Raw genomic sequence first — 25,957 nt, 5'->3', positions numbered from 1 at the left:
GCACTTTGACCGTTCACACTGAAGTCGCATGTCAAAAGATCAGATATGTATCGGTTTTAGGAGCACATATCCAAGGCTGCGTTCAGACTGCAGCCTGAAGTGACCCAAATCCGATTTTTTGGCTTCTATGTGACCTGTATCTGATCTTTTAATGACAGTCTGAACGGACACAGATCCGAATTTTTCAAATGCGACCCAGGCCACTTGGATATGTGCTCCTGAATCCGATACATATCTGATCTTTTGACATGCGACTTCAGTCTGAACGGCCAAAGCGCATTCATCCAACCTACACGTTATCAACAAGACCACAAACGTCACTATTCTGCGCTGAAGCAGGCGGAAACCGGAACTGTAAAATCGCCAGGTGCTCAATGCTCGCGACCATATTTGGACAACTTCCGTAAACACAGAGACGCTCGCTGCGGTTGACGCATGGGGTTGACGTCGTGTCTCCAGTGCACATGCGGGACACTTTCGGGCCGTTTACCGTTCACACTGAAGTCACAGACAAGTCGCATTTAATTGGAAATGTGAACGACCTCGCAAAAACATCGGATTTCACAAAAAAATCGGAATTGAGCGTTAAGCCCTGCAGTCTGAACGTAGCCTCAGTGGCATAGACGCAGAATCTGTACAAAATTGATTCTCGTGAGTTTGGAGAAGAGTAAATTAGACAGACCAAACAGAGAACAATGCACAACTCTAGATTCTGTCACTGGATGAGTCAAACGTGCAAAAAAAAAAAAAAAAAAAAAAAAAAAAAAAGGTTTATTTAGAATCTGTGTATCATTGATTTTTCAAATTAAAACCAAAAATAAGAACATGAAAAAAAATAATAATAATAATTTCTTCATTATTTGTTGTAGCTATTTGTTTTTTCAGTTTTCAATTTTGTGTTTCCCGTTTCCGTGACTTAAAAAAACTGGTCTGAACCAGGATTAAACCAGGTCCGGGACTAAACCGGAACCAGACCGGGACAGAGACCGGGACAGAGACCAGGACTGAGACCAGGACTGAGACTGGGACTGAAACCGGGACCACACCAAGACCGAAAACGGGACTCAGACGGGGACTGAGACCAAGACCAGGACCAGACCAGGACCGAAACCAGGACCAGACCGGGACTGAGACCGGAACCAGACCAGGACTCAGACAGGGACAAGACCAGGACCAGACCAGGATTGAGACCGGAACCAGACCAGGACCGAACCCAGGACTGTGACCAGGACCAGACCGGGACTGAGACCAGGACTGAGGCAGGGACCAGACCAGGACTAAGACTGAGACCAGACCAGGAATGAGACCGGGACTGAAACCAGGACCAGACCGGGACTGAGACGGAAACCAGACCAGGATTCAGACTGGGGCAAGACCAGGACCAGACCAGGATTGAGACCAGGACTGAGACCAGGACTGAGACCAGGACTGAGACCAGGACTGAGGCAGGGACCAGACCGGGATGAGACTGAGACCAGACTAGGATTGAGACTAGGACCAGACCAGGAATGAGACGGAAACCAGACCAGGACTCAGACTGGGACAAGACCAGGACCAGACCAGGATTGAGACCGGAACCAGACCAGGACCGAACCCAGGACTGTGACCAGGACCAGACCAGGACTGAGACCAGGACTGAGACCAGGACTGAGGCAGGGACCAGACCGGGACTGAGACCAGGACCAGACCAGGACAAAGACTGAGACCAGACTAGGATTGAGACCGGCACCAGACCAGGAATGAGACCGGGACTGAGACCAGGACCAGACTAGGACCAGACTAGGACTGACACTGGGACCAGACCAGGACTGAGACCGGTTTAGTCCTGATTCGCTTCGCAGTTTAAGTCACGGAAACGGGAAATGGTCATTATCCATTTTTTTTTTTTTTCATTTTTCATTGAAACACAAAATCGAAAACTGAAAAAACAAACCATTATCTGTTTTTTTTTTTTTTTTTTTCATTTTGGTTTTGGAGACAAATAATGAAGATTTTTTTTTTTTTTTTTCTTATTTTTGGTTTTATATTGAAAAACAGATGAACGAATGATACATGGATTATTTAGTTTATGGTTAAAAGTGTTTGTTTTGTGCACAAATAACACTTAAAATTAACAACGGTGAATGAGACTGACATTTGATCTCTTTACTTAAAAAAAAAAAAAAACATTAAGAAGAACTTAAGCCAAAGCTGACCTTGTGTTTCTGGCACAAATCTACAGCAACTAAAAGTGCATCACCCCATCCATCAATCTTTCAGTGAGGTTACGCTCTGTCAAAAGGTTTATTGATCGGGATTCACTGGAGGACAGGAGCTCCAGATGCAGGCACCACAGTGAAAAACAGTTGATGAATACAGTAACCTTTGAGTCTTTACGTTAATGTCCTACTAGAATTTATGAAGTCATATTTGTCAAATATAAAGCAAAACAAATTCCATTCATTATTTTTATATCACACTTTTCTACACAATCACAAACAGAGCAGGTTGATCCTCGGTGGGGGACGCTGGGGTTGGGTTTGGGGATGATGGAGAAGGCCGTAGTGCCTGTGGAGGAGTTAGTCGAGGAGCTAAAGTCTCAAAAATGGGTTGAACCTGACATCATCTGCCATACTTTTTATTTGTGTTTTTTTGTTGTTGTTGTTGTTAACTGTGACCCTAAGGACCAATAATTGGAGGGTCTGCTCTTCCGGAAATATCGCGAAAAAAAAAAAAAGGTGGCCATTTTAGTAACCTTCATTTTGTGATAGAAAATTTTGAAAAATGTTAAATTTCCTCAAACCCTCATTGGGTTGGGTAAGCTGTCTATACATTTTGGAGCAAAGAATGGCACTTTGGCTGATGTCAAAACTTGGGGGAATAGTTGATTGCCAATTAGGTAAAGATGAAAATATTGGAAAAAAGTGAAGAAAAAAAAAAAAACGCCTTATTTTTTTGCATTAAATTGAGCCAAAATCATGTAGAAATGTGTTTTAAGAATTATTTTTTCACTGAATGTTGTCACCACGTGTTCTGTGCATCTGGAATGCATTTATAGACAGCTTACCCAACCCACTGAGGGTTTGAGGAAATTTTTTTATTTTTCAAAAAATTTCTATCACAAAATGAAGGTTACCTACACTAAAATGGACATGTTTATTTTTATTTATTTTTTTGCGATATTTCCGGAAGAGCAAACCCTTCAATTATTGGTCCCTAGGGTCACAGTTAACAAAAAACCCACAAATAAAAAGTATGGCAGACAATGTCAGGTTCAACCCATTTTCTAAAGCTTTTGAGAGTTTGGCTCCCCGACTAAGTAAGTTGTGGGCCATCTTCTGGTCCACGTTGTTCCAGTTGATGGTGACGTAGGAGTCGCGGTCGCTGCGGTTCTGTTCGTGATGGAAGCCCAGGGCGTGGTTGATCTCGTGCTGAATGACTCCTGGGTGCACACAGCCCTGTCTGTTCAGAGACAGCACCTGCCGGCCCCCCTGTCGGCCCATAGATGAGAAACAGCCGCTCTGGTTCTCGATGCTGATGTAGTCGGACTGGCTCTGACGAGGCACCAAGCGCACACACGTGTATCTGTGGAAGGCTTGCATGGCCTGGTCCATCAGGTTTCTTTCATAGCTGCTAAACTCACTGTTGATGGTGTAGGGAATGGTCACCAGGACCGCATGGCGTTTCTGTTTTTGGGAGGCAGCAGGTCACCGTCCAGGAGGAACACGTCTGAGTTATTGTTGGAGGTCAGGATCTGTTGGCTGATGTCTACAGTGAGATCTTCAGGGGCACGGCTTCTTCTTCTGTGGGTGGGACATACAGAGCCTGACTCTGACAAACAGCCAGCAGCAGCAGAACACACACACAAACACAGGGACTCATCTTCACTCCACCTGCAGGTCCATGTGCTCCTGTGTGGAGCCAGCCTCTTTATACTGCCCACTACAGGTGTGTCCCTCACGGATTATGGGCTGGACTCCACAACACTAGTCCTTAAGTCAACACCAGAAACTGAGACCAGCCTCTAGAAGGAACAAGTAAAAACAACTTCATTGTTTGTTGTTTGCAGGACTGGACAAGTGTAAGACTTTAGGACATTTTTACGACCACTAAAAATAAATGTAAGACCTACTTACAAATCCCGACCTGCAGTACATGACAGTGCTGGTTCTTTTCCCGGGGGCTTCTTAAAATATAAAGTGTTGTAACTGATTAAGATATAATAATAATAATAATAATAATAATAATAATAATAATAATAAATTAACAAACAAGCAGACAAAATATGCAGCAACAGTTAAAACCTATGAGTTACTATATTAATTATTAACACCTATTTCATCAACTAAATAAAAAAAAAAGCATTGTGTTTTACTGTAAAGATCATTTCAGTTTCAGCTCTGTCCGTTGTGTTGAGATGTGTGTAGATTGTACGTCTGTGTAATGACACGTGCCGTGGGGATCCAGGAGGTTCCTCTGCAGGAAACTGATTAACACTGGTGGGATTTAGTACATTCTGGTGCATTTTCGATGATGCTGCCAAGTGTTTATGTTGCACCAGATTAAAGTAGGAATGTCACATCGTCACGAGTGCGATTGTAGTTTATATTTCCCTGAAGACTCATGGGAAATTATTAAAACCATTCTTTACTATGTGCATGTTTACCGTGTTGGTTATGTTACTTTAGGATTTACTAGTTACACACACACACATACTCTTTACCTGACAAAAAAACAAATCCACACAAATGAAGCAGTGTCCGTTTGTTCAGGCGTTGCATACTTCAAAGTTTTATTAGCCAACTTTTATTTTGCAGAATCATAGTTGTAGTTGACACATATTTAAAACGGTGCGTTGTTGTTATAGTGCTGGCGTATTGGACAGACTTGACAGGGGCGTATCACAACACGCTTGAACCTCGGTACAAACCATCTCGGTGGCCCTCAGTGGATGTTGCCAGTGATAAATGCATAATATAAACTTTGTGAGGGTCACTCCCTGCACAGAGCCGTAGGCAGTGTTGGGGAGTAACAGATTACATGTACTGGAGTTACGTAATCAGAGTACAAATTATGAGTAACTGTATTCGGTTACAGTTACTGTTTCAGTGAGTGGTAATTGGATTACAGTTACTTTGTTGAAATAAATGGATTACACAGAGGGATTTTCCTGTTTTCACATTATTTTTATTTATTTATTTATTTTTTTTTTTTCAGTAATTCTACTCATTGCTGGAAACTAAACCAGCTCTAAACCAGGACAAAATCAGAACTAAATCCAGGTCTAAACCAGGTCTAAACCAGGACAAAATCAGGACTAAATCCAGGTCTAAACTAGATCTAAACTAGATCTAAACCAGGTCTAAACCAGGACAAAATCAGGACTAAATCCAGGACTAAACCAGGTCTAAACCAGGACTAAAACCAGGTCTAAACTAGATCTAAACTAGATCTAAACTAGATCTAAACCAGGTCTAAACCAGGACAAAATCAGGACTAAATCCAGGACTAAACCAGGTCTAAACCAGGACTAAAACCAGGTCTAAACTAGATCTAAACTAGATCTAAACCAGGTCTAAACCAGGTCTAAACCAGGACAAAATCAGGACTAAATCCAGGACTAAACCAGGTCTAAACCAGGTCTAAACCAGGACAAAATCAGAACTAAATCCAGGTCTAAACCAGGTCTAAACCAGGACAAAATCAGGACTAAATCCAGGTCTAAACCAGGTCTAAACCAGGACTAAAACCTGGTCTAAACTAGATCTAAACTAGATCTAAACTAAACCAGGTCTAAACCAGGACAAAATCAGGACTAAATCCAGGACTAAACCAGGTCTAAACCAGGACTAAAACCAGGTCTAAACTAGATCTAAACTAGATCTAAACCAGGTCTAAACCAGGACAAAATCAGGACTAAATCCAGGACTAAACCAGGTCTAAACCAGGACTAAAACCAGGTCTAAACTAGATCTAAACCAGGTCTAAACCAGGACTAAAACCAGGTCTAAACCAGGACTAAAACCAGGTCTAAACCAGGACTAAAACCAGGTCTAAACCAGGACTAAAACCAGGTCTAAACAAACTAGATCTAAACCAGGACTAAAACAGGATTTAACAGGACTAAACCATGCTGCGCGGACGTGTCTCCTCCTCTTCTATCAATAATATTTTTTATACGGTTCAAATATCCTCGTCTTTGCTTCTCTACAGCAAATCAAGTAATCCAAAGTATTCAGATTACGTTACTCACTTTAAGTAATTTAATGGATTACGTTAAAAACTACATTTTGAGGTATGTAATCTGTAATCTGTAGGGGAATACATTTTAAAAGTCACCTTCCCAACACTGGTCGTAGGTAATACAATCCCCTTTACTGTGGCCCAGTCCAACGCCCCCTGGCTGCAGGATAGAGGCGAGCGCCCAGCCTCTGAACTAAGAAGATCTAAGAATGTAGTGTGACAACTGTTGCTGGCCCCAGTGAAATATGTGACTTGTCCTTAATGTCCTTAATGTTCTGGATGGGTTGATGATGAGTCAGGAGTTTGGTGAAGGGCATAGACGGTCCAGAATTACTCCGATCTACAATCTCTGGCGCGTCTGACTGGAGAAACTACCTCTGCTGTTCACCATGGGAAGAGACACTGCTCATTCAGGCAGTTAATCAAACGTAAACCTGACAAATACGGGATCAAGGTGCAGAGGAGGAGTTGCTGAAAACCACATGTCTCCTTGTGTGGATCATGAGAAGAAATAAGTCAGAGCTCTTTTGAAACTTCTCAAACCCGGAATTTAAAAGCTGCAGTTTACACCAGAGAACAGAACTGCTCCTGAAACTCCAGCCTCTGTGTATTCTTATGTTTAAACACTAAACTTTTTTACATCGCTCATGTATTTAATGTTAATTAGATGAATTATGTTTTAAATCACAATACAAAAGTTGACAACAGGAGAGACGATGCTTTGCAGCGATAACGAGCCGTATCTGCAGTGCTGCATTAATTACGCTTCTCATCATTTAACTTTTAAGAGCCTTTTCCTTCAAAAGTTCTTCTTGTAAAGTTGCTGTCATCGTAAAGTCGTAAAGTGTTTTATATTTATCCTCCACGGCTGTAAACTTTCTGTAGTCCGTCACGAGTCATGCCCTGAGCTCCTGGATGCGACTGTAGTGGTTTTAGAGAACGTATTTTGAAAGGGGCATCGGCAGTTTATTTTGACACCATGTTCCAATTTCCTGTCTTACCCCTGCTAAAAAGCCTGGAGACTCTTCGTTGATGCTACAAAATTAGAACTTCAACCTAATCTGAGCAATGCATAGCGTCATGACGGCCGTCGGATGCCCGTACGACACTGCTGGTATAGATTATTTGACCGGTTAAAATGGAAAGCCAAATCTGCGTGTGTGCTGCTCATGTGCTGTGCTGTAAGTTACGCTTTGGTGTAAATTGGGGGTAACAGTGAACCAGAGCCCCTCACTCCTCTGTGTTTGCATTTGGGTGCACACATACTGCTGTGTTGTATGTGCAAGTGATGGATCAAATGTGCTGCTCCTCAGCAAGAAGCACATGGAGCCTGAAGTGGACGAGGACCTGAGGAAGTGTCCACAAATCATTGGGGATTACAAAAGTGTAAAGATCAAGTAGTCCAATGAGGTTCATTTGATCTTCCGATATTTTATGTTATTAGGTTATTTTAACAGACCAAGAGTTTGTTTTCATACCTGACAGTTTCGACTGCTCTGTCCTGTGTATAAATCAGCTGAGAGGACACGACACAACAACATCACGTGACCATTGTGAAGAAGACCGCTAGTGAGCAGTCGAAACTGTCAGGTATGAAAACAGAACCTAATAACATACGTGAAAAGATCGAGTCGAAAGTTTGATTAAGTAACTTCTATTACATTTTTATTTATATTTTTTGGATCATTTTTGTAAATGAAGTGATATCTGAATCTTTCTGCCGATACTTTCTAACACATGTGGTTTAGAATCATATCCTGTCTCCTCAGTCTCTGATGGACACGACTGACAGTAGATTGACAAATCGGAGAAATGCACAGTCTGTTTGTGCTTCAGGTCCACATGCTCCTGTGTGGAGCCAGCCTCCTATTGTCGTCTACAGGATTATGGGCTGGGCTCTACACCACTACTCCTTAAGTCAACACCAGAGACTGAGACCGACCTCGGGAAGAAACATCCAAAAACAACTTGATGTTTGGTGTTTGATCTAGTTTTTTACTACACACTTTATATACATTTGTACTGTGTTTTGTGTTGCTTGGGGCACTAGTGAGCAGCGACATGCTTCCAGAGATACGGGACTTTATTCATTTAAATTCTTAACTAGAAAAGCACTCAGAGAGCGCAGACCTCCGCCAAGGACTACAGTCCCCCTCATATTAATTGTGTTTTCCATAAATATTTGTCTCGTATCTTTCAATTTGGAATATGAAAGAGGATCCCATTGTCCATCCCTGAGTCAAATTTCATGGGGTTTGGTCAATAATTAACCGAGATATTGAGAAACAAATTTTTGGCCCCATTTACCACAATGTTAACTAAAATTTCAAAGTGATCCAGAATCCAGGATTTCTTCCGGATCACCCCCAAAATGAAATCAGTTCTTCCTTTTCACATTTCCAACAAATCCTGAAAATTTCATCAAAATCGGTCCATAACTTTTTGAGTTATGTTGCTAACAGACAAACAAACAAACAAACAACAAACACAAACAAACAAACAAACAAACAAACACAAACAAACAGACAAACGCCAGCAAAAACATAACCTCCTTGGCGGAGGTAACTATCTGACCTTTCCGCATTTTCTACCACCACGTAAGACATCACTACACCGGCTGGTATCGACCGAAAGAGCTGTTTTGCGATGTCTGGAGCAAAAAGCATTAAAAAGTCTGAGTCTGTTAAAGCCACGGAAAGCTCCGTTACGTCTCCAGACGCAGCTACGCTAATGGCTGCGATCAACAGCTCTGAACAAGCAGTGGTGGCCAAGACAGATACACTGGATGCAAAGGTTGAATCCAAGTGCCAAACGCTCAACGACTCAATTGATAAACTTTGCAATCATTTCAACTTGAAGATGCCCAGAATTTGGTGCTAACTTTGACCCTCTCGCTGCTAGTTTTTCAGATGCTTTGTGTTGCTTTATATCATCGTTTACAGATGAAGGACTTGGCACTAACCTGTTTTCAGTTGTTGACATAAAACATGACTTGAGTTATGATTAATCTAGTCATACATAAAACCGTATGATTTAAAGAGCAGCAGTGTGGAGCCCACACCTCGTCCACAGGCCAGGGCCCCTCTCACAGCTCACTGGACTGGGGCTAAATGGACTGTTGGAGTAAAGGTTACAGTTTAGCTCAAAGCGTGAGGGCCATTTTCCATCGATCCAGGGCGCAACGCTGATGAAAGGTGAAGTGGTCAGGCTCAGACAGCTCTGAACATGAGCAGTGTCATTAAACCTCATATGAGACAATGGAGCAGTGGAGTGTGCCCAGAAAAGCCGTTCTGAAGACATGCTTACGGCGAGACGCTACAGCAGGGCGGAACCATTTGGAGAAAATATCAAATTGGGATATTCCTGTCAAGCAAAAATTATTAAAGTGCGTCCTGAAGATTGACACAGAGACTGAAATCTGAACTGACAAAGTAATACAAGAATCTAAACTACAGCTTTAGCAGTTTTTACACAGAACAAGAGAAAAATGTTATATTAAAATGTGCAGCCTTTGAGAGTTGCAATTTGCGTCCGTTATAATTGGACTTTCAGTTTGATTGTGATTAGTCTTGCAGTGCTACACTACAGGCTCATCATATATATGTGTAAGATGTTTTACTGTTTCATTTAATCAACATGCCGCTTTATAAAGATTTCTATGGGACGTTGTTACTTCAAAGGCTGTTTTCTCAAAATGCCTTTTTTCCCCACAGGGATCACCCCTTTATAGACCAAACTTTTAAGCCTTCTACCATGCTATAATGTTGTTACCTCATCAAAAACATGCTGGAAGAGAAGAAGTTAGAAGTTGTCTATGAGTATGTCAGTGATCTCCCAGATTCTCTATTTGAAAACCATAGATATGTATTTTAAATATATATATGGGTCTATTGTGTATAGTGTGAATGAATGAAACGTGAAACAATGGACCAGCCTCTCAAATCTGAAAAACAAACTTACCTACAGGAATGAATAAAACAACCTAACGTATCATCCCTCCTTACATCTTAAGCTCCCACGTGACAATTCTCCATAAATATACAAAAAACTTATTTAGTGGGATGCATTCTAATTGTGTTGTGCTAGAGCTCTGAAGGGGGAGTGACTTAGTGTAGAGGGAAAAGGAGGGGAGACTCAGAACGGCAAATATGCAAGTGAAACTTAAGATAATAAAACATTACTTATAAAATACACTGTTTTTGCCAAATATTGCATTTTCAAAACTATAAAATACAGCTAGTGCCTCAATTTAATTTCTCTCCAGCGACTAGGTCAGGAATCAGAATACACTAGACGGTTTGCAAGAACCCTGGAAGTTGTAGACCGTGCACCGGCCAATCATCGAAGACCTGTGAAGCCACGACGTCAAACTCGTTGCGTCTGTCTGAGTCCCTTTTGTGGAACAGCACAACAGTAAACAAAGCGTCGAGATCCATGTAGACAAAAACAGACATTCTGTGTTGGCAACGATTCCCGAGATCAAGGATTTAAAGCCGGAACAAAGAGAATGTTTGGTGAATTTTATCAAGGGGAAAGACGTTATTGCCCTTCATCCTGCAGGATTCGGTGCATTACATACGTCACGACCAAATGGCAGCGATTAGTTAATTAAAAAAAGTACCTGCCTACCGTCAAGTGAATGAATCCTAATGCTGCCAGGTCAGACGGTTTCCAAGAAGTGAAACAGTCTGATGAATCAGGCTAATAAAATATGACATGGTGATCTAAATATGGTATGTGTTATCTTTTAACCCCTCATAGATGTAAAATACCACTTTTTAAGGATTTGGTGATCAAACCCAGAACAAGAATCAAAGAACTGTGAACGCTGGAGCCTCTGAGCATCTCCTCCTCGCTGGTGCTCTTATCCTCCTGCTCTCTGGTTGGGCTGGCAGGAGGCTTCTTCAACCCTAGTGTGGGTTGTAGTGGCCCCCACCTATCACAGTCTCTGTTTAAATGTGAAAAACCGAGCCGTTTCTAATGGTCGTCAAATCACGTCTTTAATGATACAGCGGAGGTGTCAAAAGTCGTCATTAAGGGTTCAGGGGGGTCGTCAAATGTCGTCTTCATGGGGGAAAGAGTTAAAGGTTCTATATTGCATGAAATTGACTCCTGTGAGCTTTTATCCTTGTTATAATGCTCTTACTTCCTCAAAAAAATACCCAGAGTTGTGTTTTATTCACACATGTTTGAGTAATCCTTTATTTTTAGTCTGTCTACATCTCCACAGCTCAAAATGTTCGATTCCACCTTGTGATGTCATGAAGCGGCAGTTTTCAAGTTAACGGCTCCCTTTTCCAATTGTTTTGTAGAAATGGGCAGTTCTCGGGCTGAAGTGATTGAAATGATTCCAGTGAAAGTGTTCTGAGTTTGAAAACATAGTGGAGCGACGACATCACAAGGTGGAGCAGACTGTTGGAACTGAAGAAAAAAGCTAAATATGCAGGGTTTGTGTGTTAAACATGTGTGAATGAAACAACTCCAGGTCTATTTGTGATGAGGAGACACTTTCTAACTCTTTCTAAGACAGATCAGAAAATATGGGCCCTTTTAAAACCGTTACGTAACAGAAAACGAACGCTCAAAACTCAATCCTCAAAAAATCAAAACAAAACAAACCCCCGCTGAGCCTGTGCCCTCCCCTCTGTGCGTGAACGTTACATCTGAGCTCGTCTCCAGAGCTCCACCGGTCTCCCAGGACCCCCCACCCCCCACCCCCCCCGCCGCTCGCCCAGTCTTTGAACCGCTCTCCTCAGGCACTCACTTCCACTCCCCGAAGAAAAAACAAACACATTTTTAGAAATAGTTTTTTTTCAGCATTCCATTAAAAGCGCACTATGTAACTTTTTTGGTTTAGGGGTCAGTCTCCTGCTTGTTTCTATGGAGATGTCATTGCTCTGCCTGGAATGTTCCACAGTATGACATTAAACAGCTCTGCTTTACATTTATTCAATTACAGGTGGTTTTACTGCTCAATAATACCTACAAAAACAGAGAGATCTGACCTCTAACTTGGTCTGGTTTGTTATCTGGTCTGAGATAACAACATGAAACATGACTTAAAGCGGGGATTCTTAAACTTTTTAACACTGAGCCCCAATTTTCCAGTACAGAGTGGCCCGGGGCCCATTAAATAATAACAATGTAAAGCAACTAAAATTTGAGGAGGTCCGATTAGAGAAAATCTCCTCAAGCAGAGGCAAGGTGCAAGGTGAGTTTATTTGTACAGCACGATTCATACACAAAGTAATTCAAAGTGCTTTACAGAATAAGAAATACATTAAAATCATAATAAAAACAAGCAGAGGTCCGGGACATCATAATATCTAACTTTTGTTATGATTGCGATACAGAAGCAGCCTAGTTTTATCAGTGTCTGAAAGTTTGAACAATAGAATCAACGAAAATACAAGTTAAAAACATTTCAACAAAATGTATTGTTAACGCTGAAACACACAGTAGACTTACATTAGATACAGGGCTGCAGATAAAAATGAATAAGAGAAAATAAATAAAAGGGTTAAATTGTGCATCTTAAAACAAAGGGCTTAATTTTCAGAACAAACAAAAAAAAAGCAGCTTGAGTTTCCCTTTTTCTTTAGCTTTCACATCTCGACTCAACAGTCTCAATACATTTTTCAACAGATATCTCAAAACCTCCTTCCTCTGTTTGTGTCTGGAGTCAGAGTCACCTTGAATGCACAGATTTGATTGGCTCAGCAGCGTCACCATTAGTTTGTTTGTTTGTTCCGTTAATACAGTGCTGTAAAGTGTAGAGTCTGAACTGAATAGGCCCTGTTCAGTTGATTCAACTTATTAAATGAACTGCATTTAGCCTCATGTGGGAAATGCTACATTCGCATTCTCGTTTTCCCCGCACGGAACCAGCGCGCAGAGGACAGCACAGAACCGCCTGGACCCAGTCCACTGAGCTCTGGTCTTGCTCGCCCCCGTCTGGATCAGCACATGGAGCACAGACATATCTGACCAATGCACTCTGAGGACGGCACAAGACCAAGACTGAACCCCCAATCCTGAGGGGCTGCGCACTACAGCGAGTGCTCCTTGTGTCTTTATCGCTGTTAACCGAACTCAGAGCTTCTGCTCCGGGCTGATGTGCGGTGAGTTTGTACAAAGTTCTACATGCTGCTGTTTTATGAGTTCATGGTGATAACTTGAGATGAGAACGGCCTGCGGTGTCAGTACTTTTCTTAACTGGAGGTACCTCCGTTCTCCTGGGTAAAAGAGGTATGGGTTACATTGGGCTGACCTTGTCTGGGTCTATAGGATGGCATCTGGGTCTTGATTCGGAACGTGGTCCACCAGTTAGCAATCCCGATGCAGTCCCATGGCCCACTGGTGCAAAACTGAAAGGTTTTTGTGCCCTCGAGGTAATGCTCTCGGCCCAAGTATGTTTAAGACTCACTGACTTAAAGCTCACACGAAACCATCCGTCAGTTTTCTTCCGCTTATCCGGGGCTGGGTGGTGGTGGCAGCAGTCTAAGCAGGGCCTCCTAGGCTTCCTTCACCCCGGACACTTCCTCCAGCTCCGCCGCGGGGACCCCAAGGCGTTCCCCAGGCCAGCCGAGAGACATAATCCCTGGAGCGTGTCTAAACTGGTGAAAAAGGACAGCCCTGGCAGAGTCCAACATGCAACGGGAACAGGTCTGACTTACTGCCAGCAATGCGAACACAGCGCTTAGCAAAGGGCCCCGAACCCCATACTCCTGGAGCACCCCCCCACAAGGACACCACGAGGGACAGGGTCGAATGCCTGCTCTCACAAGAAACCATTTCATGTAATACCGGAGCTTTTAAAGACTCGAAAAAGTGAGTTGAGTATAACGTAGTACCTTTTAGTTTGTTGCAGTGGCGGTGGGTGACGCAGAGCTCTATTTTCACAATGATGACACAAGTTTGTAATAACATCTCCGTGGTGACAAACGCACGACACAAAAGTTACACAGTGCATCTTTAAAAACGCCATAAAGTGAGCTGATCATGTGCTGGAGCTGGAGCCTGTTGCGGTGGCGGTGGGTGACGTAGAGCTCTATTTGCACAATGATGACAGAGGGCTGGTGGAGCGCGTCTGCCTCACAGGTTTGTGTAGAGCTGGAGATGGATGGGTCCAGGTGCGGCCTCGCTCAGTGCAGCCCGTCGTGATGTACAGCTCCTCTCCACGCCCTGTCACACGCATGAATTATACGCACGTTTATCACCGCGCAGGAAATGAATACAGCACAGAAATATGGACTTCTGTTTTTCTTGTGTTGTAACAGAAAACTTTTACAAACACAACACAACATTAGGGCTGCGACAAGACCATAGACTGTCTAATATATAAACAGACATATCTAGCCACATTCCAAAGAGGGATTTCGCGTGAGGGTTCTTCCAGCCCCTTCTGAATCTGGCTCCCGTTGACTTACATTAGAATATTTTGGCCACTCTCTTTTCAAAGGCTGCTGTGAGCTTCTTCACTGTGGTCTTAAAATGTTCGTATTGATCCGCTCTACGTGATCCTGGTGTTTTTTGTTCGCTATTTTGTCCGTCGCAAAAAATCCTATTCATAATATAGAGTCAGACTTCAAATTCACCCCTTTAACCGTGAGCATCACAAGCTGATGTTAATGAATGAGTCAGCTCCTTGTAATTATTGGAACCAATCTCGATTTGTTGAAGAACCATATAGCTAGCAGTTATAGCAGCAAATGTAACTAGGGACCATATATACAGAAATCCAAGTGCAAAATCGAGGTACAGAACCACTTTGTGCCCATGTTCACTTTCCATTTGGAACGCAGCAGCTAGTGCATTAGCTATGTCCATTCTTATTTTTTGATATATTTATATTTATCTGCTCAAACATAATCATGCCCTCAGAAATGGAGTTCACTGGTCATGTTTTGGTACAAGTAAATCTTTGCAAAGAATTGAAGTGAGTCATGTGGATCTCAGGCATAATGTTGGTGCCATTATAGCACAGCTTTTTGGAAGTACAGTGTTGTAAGAGATGAAATTCACCAGCATTTCACTTTTTTTTCTTTTTTTTTTCCTTTCAAATGTAAAAACAAGAAACAATCTCACAGGACTTTGCCTGTGCGCACTGTATATCACAGATGATCATTCTTTTTGAATCAAATATTATTTTTATATACAAATGATTTGTGGAAATACATAGCTTGCATTCATGCAAGAACGTTTTGGTTACATTATCCATCCATCCATTTTCTTCTGCTTATCCGGGGCCGGGTCATGGGGGCAGCAGTCTAAGCAGGGACTCTCAGACTTCCCTCTTCCCAGACACTTCCTCCAGCTCCTCCGGGGGGAAGACCCCAAGGCGTTCCCAGGCCAGCCGAAAGACATACTCCCTCCAGTGTGTCCTGGGTCTTCCCTGGGGACTCCTTCCAGTGGGACATGCCTGGAACACCTCCTGAGCAGCAGATGCCTCAGCCACCTCAGCTGCTTCTCTTGATGTGGAGGAGGCATGGTTAAATTATAATAATAATAATATTCTGAAACAGCAGAAGTTCCAAATTTTCAGTCAAAAGTAAAAAAGTAGAATAGTAAAAAAAAGAGAATAGTGAATGTTTTTAAGAAGGCATCAGAAGTACAAATGTGTTTGTAAGAACATTTCATGTGTAATGAGGACTATAATATGTGGAAACTTGAGGGCTGGTTAACAATCACTACAGGGTGTCAGGTCAGGACAGCAGTAATAGATGTTCAGGTGAGTTTGAAGAATGAGGGAGTCCATATCCAGATAAAAGTAAAATGTTTCTTTAATGTCTGAATGAGTAAAGATGTGTGTGGTTCTCTACAAGTGAAAGAATGAACAAATACACATAATATATTAATAGTGAACCAAAATGGTAGTTACACAACAGATGACTGTGGTTATTTACATAAGGCCAGTATGATCGGTACAGTTTTAATAGAAATGGGTCTAACTGAAATTACCCAGGTTTAATACAGTGGAAAATACACATATTTATATATATAAAACAGATGGCTAATGGGGATTTTTGCAGTAAAAAGTAAAAAGGCATTATAATGATATTCTAAAATAGACACTTAACGATGAGCAATTATACAGCTACGAGGGTGGCTCATAATATAAAATGGAAGTTACCCACAAAAACTTCAAAACTGCACGAAACACAGTCGATGCATGGAGCGTCACGCAGCTATATTGACTAAAGTGTTCGTGACTCGCTTGGTGTGCAAGTGCGCCCTTCTTGTGGTGCAAAAAGGTATGACAATGAACAACAACTCAATAATATAACTAAATGGGCGCTATGGACAGTCTTTTATACATCACGCATGAGGCCCTAAATCAATTTCTTCAGACTAGTTTTTATGTTTCTAATTTATCTGAACCTATTAAAGCTACAGTCTGTATTTTCTACCTTCACCTGGCCCCTCCCACTCTTCACACCTGGCCTTTGTTCAGATTCACCTGTGCTCTCACCTCTTCTGTCAGACCAAAGCTTGCACACTCTCACACAGCAGAAGTAACACAGACAGCATCTCGTGGTGACATGGGAGAACACAGCAGGACCGAGTGTGCCAGTCTAATTACAAATGTTAGCTTTAAATTGAACAAAACACACATGACAAGTATTGATCTTCTGCTGAATAACAGATGGACTCAATAATAATAATAAATCCTTGTGCATGAAAATGTTTCTCGAATTCTTACACAAAAAAAACGATTTTAGTCAAAACAATTACGGCCAAAGCTACAATTTTAAAGTGTGTTTTCAAAAGTAACAGTGCGCGGTTCTTGTAATAACAGTGATAACTAAATTATCAAACCAGATTGCTAACAGATAAGCAATCACAGCTTTCATTTGTACAGCCGAGTTTTCATTTCCAACGTTAACACTGAATATTAACCTTGGTGATGCGATTATTGTTACAGGAAAATTGCTACGAAATCTACGAAATAATCCATCCCGACCTTTAACACGGAACACATCTGAATTAAAGCCGTTGTTATTGCGACTGCTCGCCCATAGTTCTTCCATCATCTTTACATGGCTCTCGTGCAATGAACAAATCTTAACTGGGCAAAGTAAATGAACATGTGCCTCAGTGCGATTGTGTCAGCCAGGCTTATTCTATTAACTCTGTGTAATTGCGTTTTGAGCGGCGCTGGTTGTAATGTTGGGTCAGTAGATCTTTGGCTGGTGCACAGTGGTGGGTCTGCTCCCTCTGTGATTGATGACGCCATTAGAGTTAATATAAATGTCTGTCTCCACGTTTAACCCACTGTCCCGCCCTAGTTTGATAATTACATAATATTAATGTGCGGGGCCAATGTGTCAAATGAAGTAGTTATACTTTAATAAGGCTGTAAAGTCTTTGGATAGGCTCATTCTTTTTAACTTGGTGTTACTTTTTATACATTTTGGATTAGCAATTCTTAGTATCATGACCTTAAAGGCCCCATCTCATGCAAAATATCTCTTTTCACGTTGTATCTTCTGCACATAAACAAGCACAATTTGGGTTTTGGAACATCCATTACACAATAGTGTATGAAATCTTAATGATTTCTTGGAGGCAGTCACAGCCCAGGAACTATGAAAGGCTGACTATTGCTCCTCCCCCTGCCTGTCCTGAGAAAGCACAGGCTCCGCCCTCCAAACGTGACGTAGACTCTGAGTGAGCCGCCCTTCCTCCGCCATCTCAGGGAGGGAGGGGGAGACAGACGTGCGCCCTGATAGAGGTAGGAATAAACTTTTATTCATCATGGAGATACAGCGCGTTCAGTCTTATTTGTTGGACCCGGAATCGGACGAGGACTTTGAGGTGCACGAAGCTCAAGCACCGAATCGACATCAGCTGAACATTGATTGGTAAAAGTATTAAAAAACACTAGTAGATAAACTTATTATATCGTGTTCACTGCAGTGTAGAACAATGAACTTATGCTGTCACTTTTGTTTAGGTGTTCACGTGGGAATTGTCAGTCGATGCAGGGTGGAGGCGGTGGAGCAGTGGAGCGGGGGAGGAGGGCGGGTGCGACGTGCTTTCTGCTACGTCAAACGCGTCATAGGTGTAGCTGTCGCGTCATCGTTGTAGCAGCTTTAGTTCATTGTCACGTGGGAGGGTGGCAGAAATACGCTGCAATTTGTTTAAAAAAAAGCCAAATCAATCTAAAAACCACTTCAGCGACATATACAAGGCCCACACATCACTCTTAGAAGGTAGAAAGCTCTGAAAAGTTGATTTTGCATGAGATGGGCCCTTTAAAGATATAGTTTTGGTTTTTTGACATGAATCCGTATGGCGTCCCCGTCAGCAGTGTTGTGCAGCCACACCGATTTACCTCAGAGAGCATCGGGTGAGCCGAGATCCTGGCCGGTATTGGTGCTGGTGAAAGTAGTCTGGCAAGATGGCTAGGGTCATGCAAAGAAAGCGTTTTTCTTTTCAAGCGTCTTTCTTCTTTTCTTTTCTTCCCATTTTGGACATCCACAAACAGAGAGAGCTTTCTGCACATGTTCTTCCTCTTTCTCCTTTCCTTCTGTGCTTGTCGGAACCACTTGGGCCCTGTGTCGTAATGTCTGAACAACACCAAGTCTGTGCTGCAGTGGATGAAGTGAATCAAAAAGCAGGTACTGGTCCATGTGTGGGGGCTTCCTGAAGACCTAAACCTGGAGTCGCCGGTTTTCTCTTATTGTTATTATTATTATCTCTTATTGTTAATGCACATGGGCTTTCAGAGATTGTGCGTTCACAATAGGAGAAGACGAGCCTGATTCATCAGTCGGTTTCACTTTGTAGAAAAAAAAAGGGTACTTTTTTTAATTTAACTGGTATAGGCGAGTTTCAGCTGACATCATTGTTATTAAAAGCCTGCGTTGCATGCTGGGAAATATTTTGGTCGGAGACAAGAAACATGATAGCGGTCAAACACAGTGCGTAACCTCGTGTATTTATCCCCGATAATGGTAAATTCCTGCTGCATTATCGGATGCACAAAATAGAAGCACGGAAGAAGGAAAATGTCTTTTTTCGTATTCTGAGTGAAAAGAACCGCTAACGGTGAATTAAAACGTCTTTCAAACATTCCGCAGAGCAAACGTAGAAGATCCTAACAAACTGTGGACTCCAACAAGTTCAACAACACATCGAGACTCTTGGAGGTTTTCATCTTTTCTGCTGTGAATGGACCAGGAGTTTCCACCAAGTCATTGTGGATATCGCCAAAGTGAATATTTGTCCAGGTAGTTGGTGATTCCGACCAGAAATTTGGTTTGTTTCACCTTTTGTCGGGGTTGAAAAGGGTGATTTCGCGTCCATCGATGCTTATGACCAATTTCTGGTCAAATGCTCTTGGGTCCTCTGCCGTTAGAGTGGATAAATAACCGGGATCAATACCCTTTACGTGCTTTCTCTCGCTCCGTCCGTCATGTTGAATTAGTGTTTCTTTCCGCCGACCAAAATAATTCCCAGCATGCAATGCGCGCTTTTGTCAACAATGAAACTCGCCTATATTAAGCTTTTCCTAAATCCTGTAGGAAGAGGTACAATAACGTCTTTCCCCTTGATAAAAATTCACCAGACATTCTCTTTGTTTAATGCTCGATCTCAGGAATCGTTGACTACGCAGAATGTCTGGCTCTTTGCTGATTGGCTGGTGCCTGAACTCGCACTTCTGGGTTTTTTGCGAACCATCTAGTGTATTCTGATTCCTGACCTAGTCGCTGGAGAGAAATGAAATTGAGCGGAGACACTAGGTGGCACCAGCCTGGCTAGGAGAAAATCAGTTTATTTACCAAAAAAACTTTTGTCCTCTTGACACATTAACTTTTCTTTTGCTTTGATTCTACCTGGACGACTGGAAAAGTTCAAATAATTTCATATTGTCCACGTAAAACTTTTGTCACTTGCAGATTCACTGACAGCGGGAAGATGAGCCAAAACTTTTACTCAAGTAACAGTACCGTTAGACTGTACAATACATTAGAGTAAAAGTACACATCTAGAAAAATACTCTCAAAGGTGCATTGTGTAACTTTTCTGGTGGAGAGTCCGTTGCCATGGAGATTTTATTGCTTTGTGTGACATTAAAACTTTCTATCTTTATGGAGACCAATCCAGAGTTTCAAGTTTCAGGTCAGATCTGTGAAGATGCGTCCCCGCTCACGGTCAGAATGTCTGTTTTTCTAGATATTCTTGAGCTATAAAACCACCTGTAATTTAATAAACAGAAATCATAAATCAGGTAGAGCTTTTTAATGTCACAATGTGGAATATTCCAGGCAGAGCAATGAAATCTTACTCAAATAACGTAAACATGCTTCTGTACTGCACCTCTGGCCTGCGGTTGTGTAGCTCCACGTCTGTGATCCGTCAGAAGTGCGTCTAGACTCTGAAAGTGACTTACGTTCCATCAAAACTTTGCATAATTTTACATATCGCTCGTCTGAAGTTTTGTGCACCTCCGTATCTCTGTGTCGGCTCGAACGCACAGCGGCCTTGGCACGGCGCACATGATCCATCACAGACCACACACACACACACACACACACACACACACACACACACACGGTTGGCAGTGTTTCAGGTGGGCAGGCCTCGTCGCATTCTTCAGGATCGCCCATGGGCACTCTCGCTCGCTCTCCGGCCCCTCCCACACTCGCATCTCTCGCGGAAACCCAAACCCCGGAGTCTAAACAGGGCCGTCCGTTCAAGTCAATGAGCTCAATGGCCGTCTCTAGATCAGTACTTCCGGTGGGTCCCTGCCATGGATCTATTAAAATAACTGGATAGGATGTCGCTGCCCATTGGCCCATGGGCCGAGACAAGATTTTTCTCATAGAGGCAATGTAATCACAAACGGCTGACAGGGACCTACAACTTTCAAAGATGTCGGATTTTGTGGCGATTTTTACTTATGTTTAGATCATAAACTTTTTCCTCAACTCAAAATGCTCAAAAATGCTTTATAATCATTAGTTCTGATTGGTCAAAGCGATCACATGATACACGAGACTGCGTTCCATGGATGCATTCGCTCTTGTGCATTGTCGTGTGTGAAAAGAGCACTACTGCGCATGCTCAATTTGCCCACAGCCACCGGAAGTACCTCGCTGGGCTAAAGGCGAATCTGAAATCATGCGCCACTGACCTCGGTTCACTGACTTGATTGGGCGGCCATTTTGAAACCCCGGGGCTTGCTCCCTGCCCAGTGAATCACATGTCAAGGGAGGTAGGGTTAGACCAGCAAACTCAGACCACGGCCGAGCTCTACCTGCTTTCATTGAATGGAGTGATAATAACCACCTGGACCTAAATGTAGCCAAAACCAAAGAAAATGGTTGTCGACTTCCGGAAAAAAGTCCACAGCCCAATAGCCAGTTCCAACCATGGGGATGCAGTAGAAATGGTCGACTCTTATAAGTACTTGGGAACTGTGTTTGATTCGTCTTTAAGGTTTGATAAGAACACTGAGCACATCGTCAAACGAGGACAGCAGTGGGTTCACTTGATGCGGAAGCTCAGCTCTTTTAATGTATCGTCTAACATTTTAAATCATTTTTTATCATTCTTGTATTGAACGTTTGCTGACCTTTTCTTTTATCTGTTGGTTTTATGGATTATGTGTGAAAGACAAGAACAGTCTGAACCAGATTGTAAAAGTTTGCAGCAAAATCAGTGGTGTTCAGATGGAGGATTTGGCCTCTGTGTGGAGACATCGGGTGCTACAAAAAAAACTAAGGCCATACTGAGCCAACCTAACCATGTGCTGCACTCACAGTTCATGAAAATGCCCTCTGGGAGGCGCTATGTCACCCCACAGCAAAAGACTAACCGCTACGCCAAGTCTTTTATTCCGTCTGCCATAAGGATTTTAAATGGAAAGTGAATTTGTTACTGTGTCCCTGATGCACTGTGGTTTGAACGTACGGTGTCTATCTTTCTATTTCTTTATTATTTATATTTAGATATTGGGCGTGACCAGAGATGTGCGAACTGAATTGCCCTTTGGGATTAATAAAGTTGTTGATTGATTGATTGAGAACCCTGCAGCTCGTCTGGTGACAAATACTAAGAAACGTGAACACATCAAACCATTTCTGTGTGACCTCCACTGGCTCCCTGTCTTATATCGGGTGCAATTTAAAATGTTATTAATTGTTTTCAAATGTTTGCACTCTATGGGTCCAGTCTATCTGAGGGAGTTACTGCAGCTCTATACTCTGCCCAGAGCTCTGAGATCAGCCGACCAGCTCCTGTTGGTCGTGACCAAAACTAGGCTCAAGACGAGAGGGGACAGAGCTTCTTCTGTGGCAGCGCCCAGACTGTGGTAGAACCTTCCTCTTCCTGTCAGATCCTCTCAGTCTGTAACGCAGTTTAAGACGAGACTGAAAACTCACCTCTTCTCCCTGGCATTTAGTACGAGCCAGTCAGGTTATCTTGGTGTTATTTATTGTAGTTTTCACATGTTTTCTGTATATATGTATTTGTAACAGTTTCTTCTGTTTTGTTGACTTGTATGTGAAGCACTTTGTTCAGCTGAAGTTGTTTTAAATGTGTTATATAAATAAACTTGAATTGAACTGAATATCATGTGACCACTTTGACCAATCAGAGTGAGAGCAGATAGAGTTGAACAGAGCGGAGCCGGAGCTAATGTTTATAAAGATGTTTTTTAAGACAACTGAAAGAGTCAGAGCCCAGAAAAGGTTTATGATTTAAAAATAGATAAAAACCGTGACAAAATCTGACATTTTTGAAAATCGTAGGTGCAGCAGAACACGAGCAGTCTGTGATTACATTGCGCTCTACGGGAAAAATCCTTTCTGGGCAGGAAGGATTTTTTCGCTGAAGTACCAGTAAGTGGCCACTACGTCGACTCAAGAGAGCTCTAAACAGCAACACCCTATCCAGTTATTTTAATAGATCCATGGGGAAACTGCATCAGGACACGGGGGTTGTTGTTGACAGGTGGAGAGAATAGAGATTGTGATTTTAGATCACGTTTGCTTTAGGTCAGGGGTGCTCAATACGTCGATCGCGATCTACCAGGTCGTGTGGGTAGATCGCTGTGTCTTAGTACTCGTCTCAGATTCACGCTTGGATTCGGTCTTGTCTCTCACTCAAAGGTCTGACACTCAACAAGTGTGATCATATTTCATTACGGCCGCTGCTGTTGGTAATAAACTTGTAGCGGGGTGCAGGAGCGTGTGGGGCGTCTCAGTGCAGCCTGTGCGCTCATTTGAAACCCGCGGAGACTCTACGGCACATCACAAACACACACGCTCCCTATGCACGGCTCGTCTGCAACAGCGTGTGCCCTCGTGTACCAGCGTGCATCACAGGGCAGGTTCAACTTCCTAAACATCCTACCTGTCCATCTGCCTCACGTCAGCACGCCGCCCCTCGCCTTTTCACGCTCTCGCTCCTTCCTGCGTACAGCGAACACAAGCCCCTCCCACAGTGCGGCTGATTAGAAGAGCAAGACCAAACGTGAAGCAAAACGAGTCTAAATTTGTCTTACAGTGTTGGCACAAAGCAGGTTTACAGCATAGAGCGGATCTACAGAACAGACCTACTGCACATTTGGCTGAAGTTTGTCTAACAAAAGTGCACAAATGCATCTGTGTTTGTCACGATGTGCGTTTGGTTTGGTAAACGTGCAGAGGCTGGTAAATATCACTGCAAAACCAGAAAAGAATGCAACTCCAGTTTGGAACTTTAAAAAAACAGGTCTGAAAATCTTACCTACTTTCTTCACTTTTTTTCACAGTTTTGTGTAAAGTGCCAGAGGAAGTTCTCTTAAAGAAGAGGTTCTCAAACTGTGGGCGAGGGTCCAAAAAAGGGGCACAGAGTGTTTCAGTGCAGTTTGCTTGGCTTTGTATTAGGTAGATCATTATAACTTGGTCATTTTGTAAGTAGATCGCATGCTGAAAAAGTGTGAACACCCCTGGTTTAGATTATTGCAGCTGGATTGGAACTGTTTTATATCTTAAGTCGCCTTAAAGCAGAGGCCTTCGCTTGCGGGTCCTCAAAAGTTGTCATAGCCTATTTGTATTATTACTTTTTGGCATCTAGTATTTTGTTGATATGTTCAATAAAAAAAATATATATATATATTATGAAGTATTTATGTATCAATGATTATATGACGTATTGACATTTGCTGCCGAATTTTTGTCACCTGATAAACTCGAGATCAAACAGTGACAGTCAACGCACGCGCAGGGTACTGTAGTGCAGTTAAAGACAACAAAATAACTCGTGTTAAAGTACAGAAAGTTGACAGAGAGTGTCGAGTTTTCAAAGAACAGTGGATGATCAGTTATTTTTTGTTCAGTGTAAGGACTGCGTAGTTTGTCTGATATGTAAAGAAAGCACGGGGGGATTTCAAAGAATATGATCTGTTCTGTTACACGGCCGACCCTTAAAGAACATATATTGCGCTTGTGTCTGCTCTGTGGTTATAATCTATGATACCCGTGGATTATTATGTTATGAGCTATACAATACTGATTTAAAACACCGTAATAAAAGAAAAAAGTTTGCCGAATTCTGCATTTGAAAACTGTGGTGCCCAGTAGGAGCTGATATAACATCATCGTTTGTGCAGAAGAGCTACTCAATCCTATGTGCATCACTGTTTATTTATTTATTTATTTAAACAAGGATAATGCACAGGAAACACTAGTCTCATTGATAAAAGATATTGTGCACCAGATTTAACTACAAACTACTTTCCATCTGCAGTCCTTGAGCAGGGACGGTACAGGATTAGTAAAAATAGTAATAACGACGTCTTTAATACGAGAGAATAAAAATGACTCAAACATACATGAATCATAAAGGTGGTGCGCCTGATTTTTACTACAGTTGATTACAGTGTTTCGCATAGATTTGGTTAAAATTACGGTGGCACAAATCATTTTATTTGAATAATAATAATGGTTTGAGGGGGCACTAGTCTCCACTAGAATGTTTAATGCAAAGCTTCCAGAAAGACTTTTGCCTCCATCCCATAAAACATCCATCTGCACTAAAATGTTCAAGTGACAAATAATATTCAAAATGAGAGATTACAATAAATGTAAACTGGTTTCAAACAGAGACTCAGACATGGTTAAAAGGATCTAAATTAAAATGTTACGTGAGCACCCACACTGAAGACCTCAGCACCCTCTTCGCTCTGGGGGACGGGATTATCAGCTCTTTTACGGGATCCAAATCTTGTGACTCCATTCACTTCAAAGAGCCGTTCCAAAAACTGACTCTTTTATTTTTTAATTATATCAGTGATTCTTGAGAGTCGGGACAAAACACGTTTTGAAATTGTGAGTTGTACATGTTTGTGGAGTGAGCTCTGAGCTGGACAGAAAAGGAAGAAGTTCTGAATACAAAAAAATAAAAATAAATTAAAAATGCCATATTTCCTCATACAGCTTCATCAAAGACTAAAACACACACACAAAAAGATTTACTTTAAACACACACACACACACACACGTACTAGTTTCCTTTTATGAACATTGGAGTTTCACAATATCTCAGTTTATTTCTTTTCTTTTCTTTTTTCTGTTTTAAAGTTATAAAATTCATTTCTGTAAATAATCGACACAGATCAGGCTGTAGATTCCAAAGTCCTTTCTAACTTAAACCACATGAACTGAACTGACAAATTCAACTTTGTTTAAAAAATGACAAAGGCTACGTTCAGACTGCAGGGCTTAACGCTCAGTTCCGATTT

The 25,957-nt window shown here is 42.1% G+C and overlaps 1 pseudogene; it reads right to left on the bottom strand.

Moving 5' to 3' along the window:
- The window catches only part of LOC110153106 (hatching enzyme 1.2-like), a 73,865-nt pseudogene extending 70,004 nt beyond the window's left edge, over positions 1-3,861 (bottom strand).
- Between the last annotated feature and the right edge of the window lie 22,096 nt (positions 3,862-25,957).

This window comes from Boleophthalmus pectinirostris, unplaced genomic scaffold (genome assembly GCF_026225935.1).
Source record: "Boleophthalmus pectinirostris isolate CB_2022bp ecotype Guang Dong unplaced genomic scaffold, ASM2622593v1 HiC_scaffold_23, whole genome shotgun sequence".
NCBI lineage: Eukaryota > Metazoa > Chordata > Actinopteri > Gobiiformes > Gobiidae > Boleophthalmus > Boleophthalmus pectinirostris.
The sequence above is the reverse complement of the archived record's forward strand: the minus strand, read 5'-3'. Positions and strand labels throughout refer to the sequence as shown.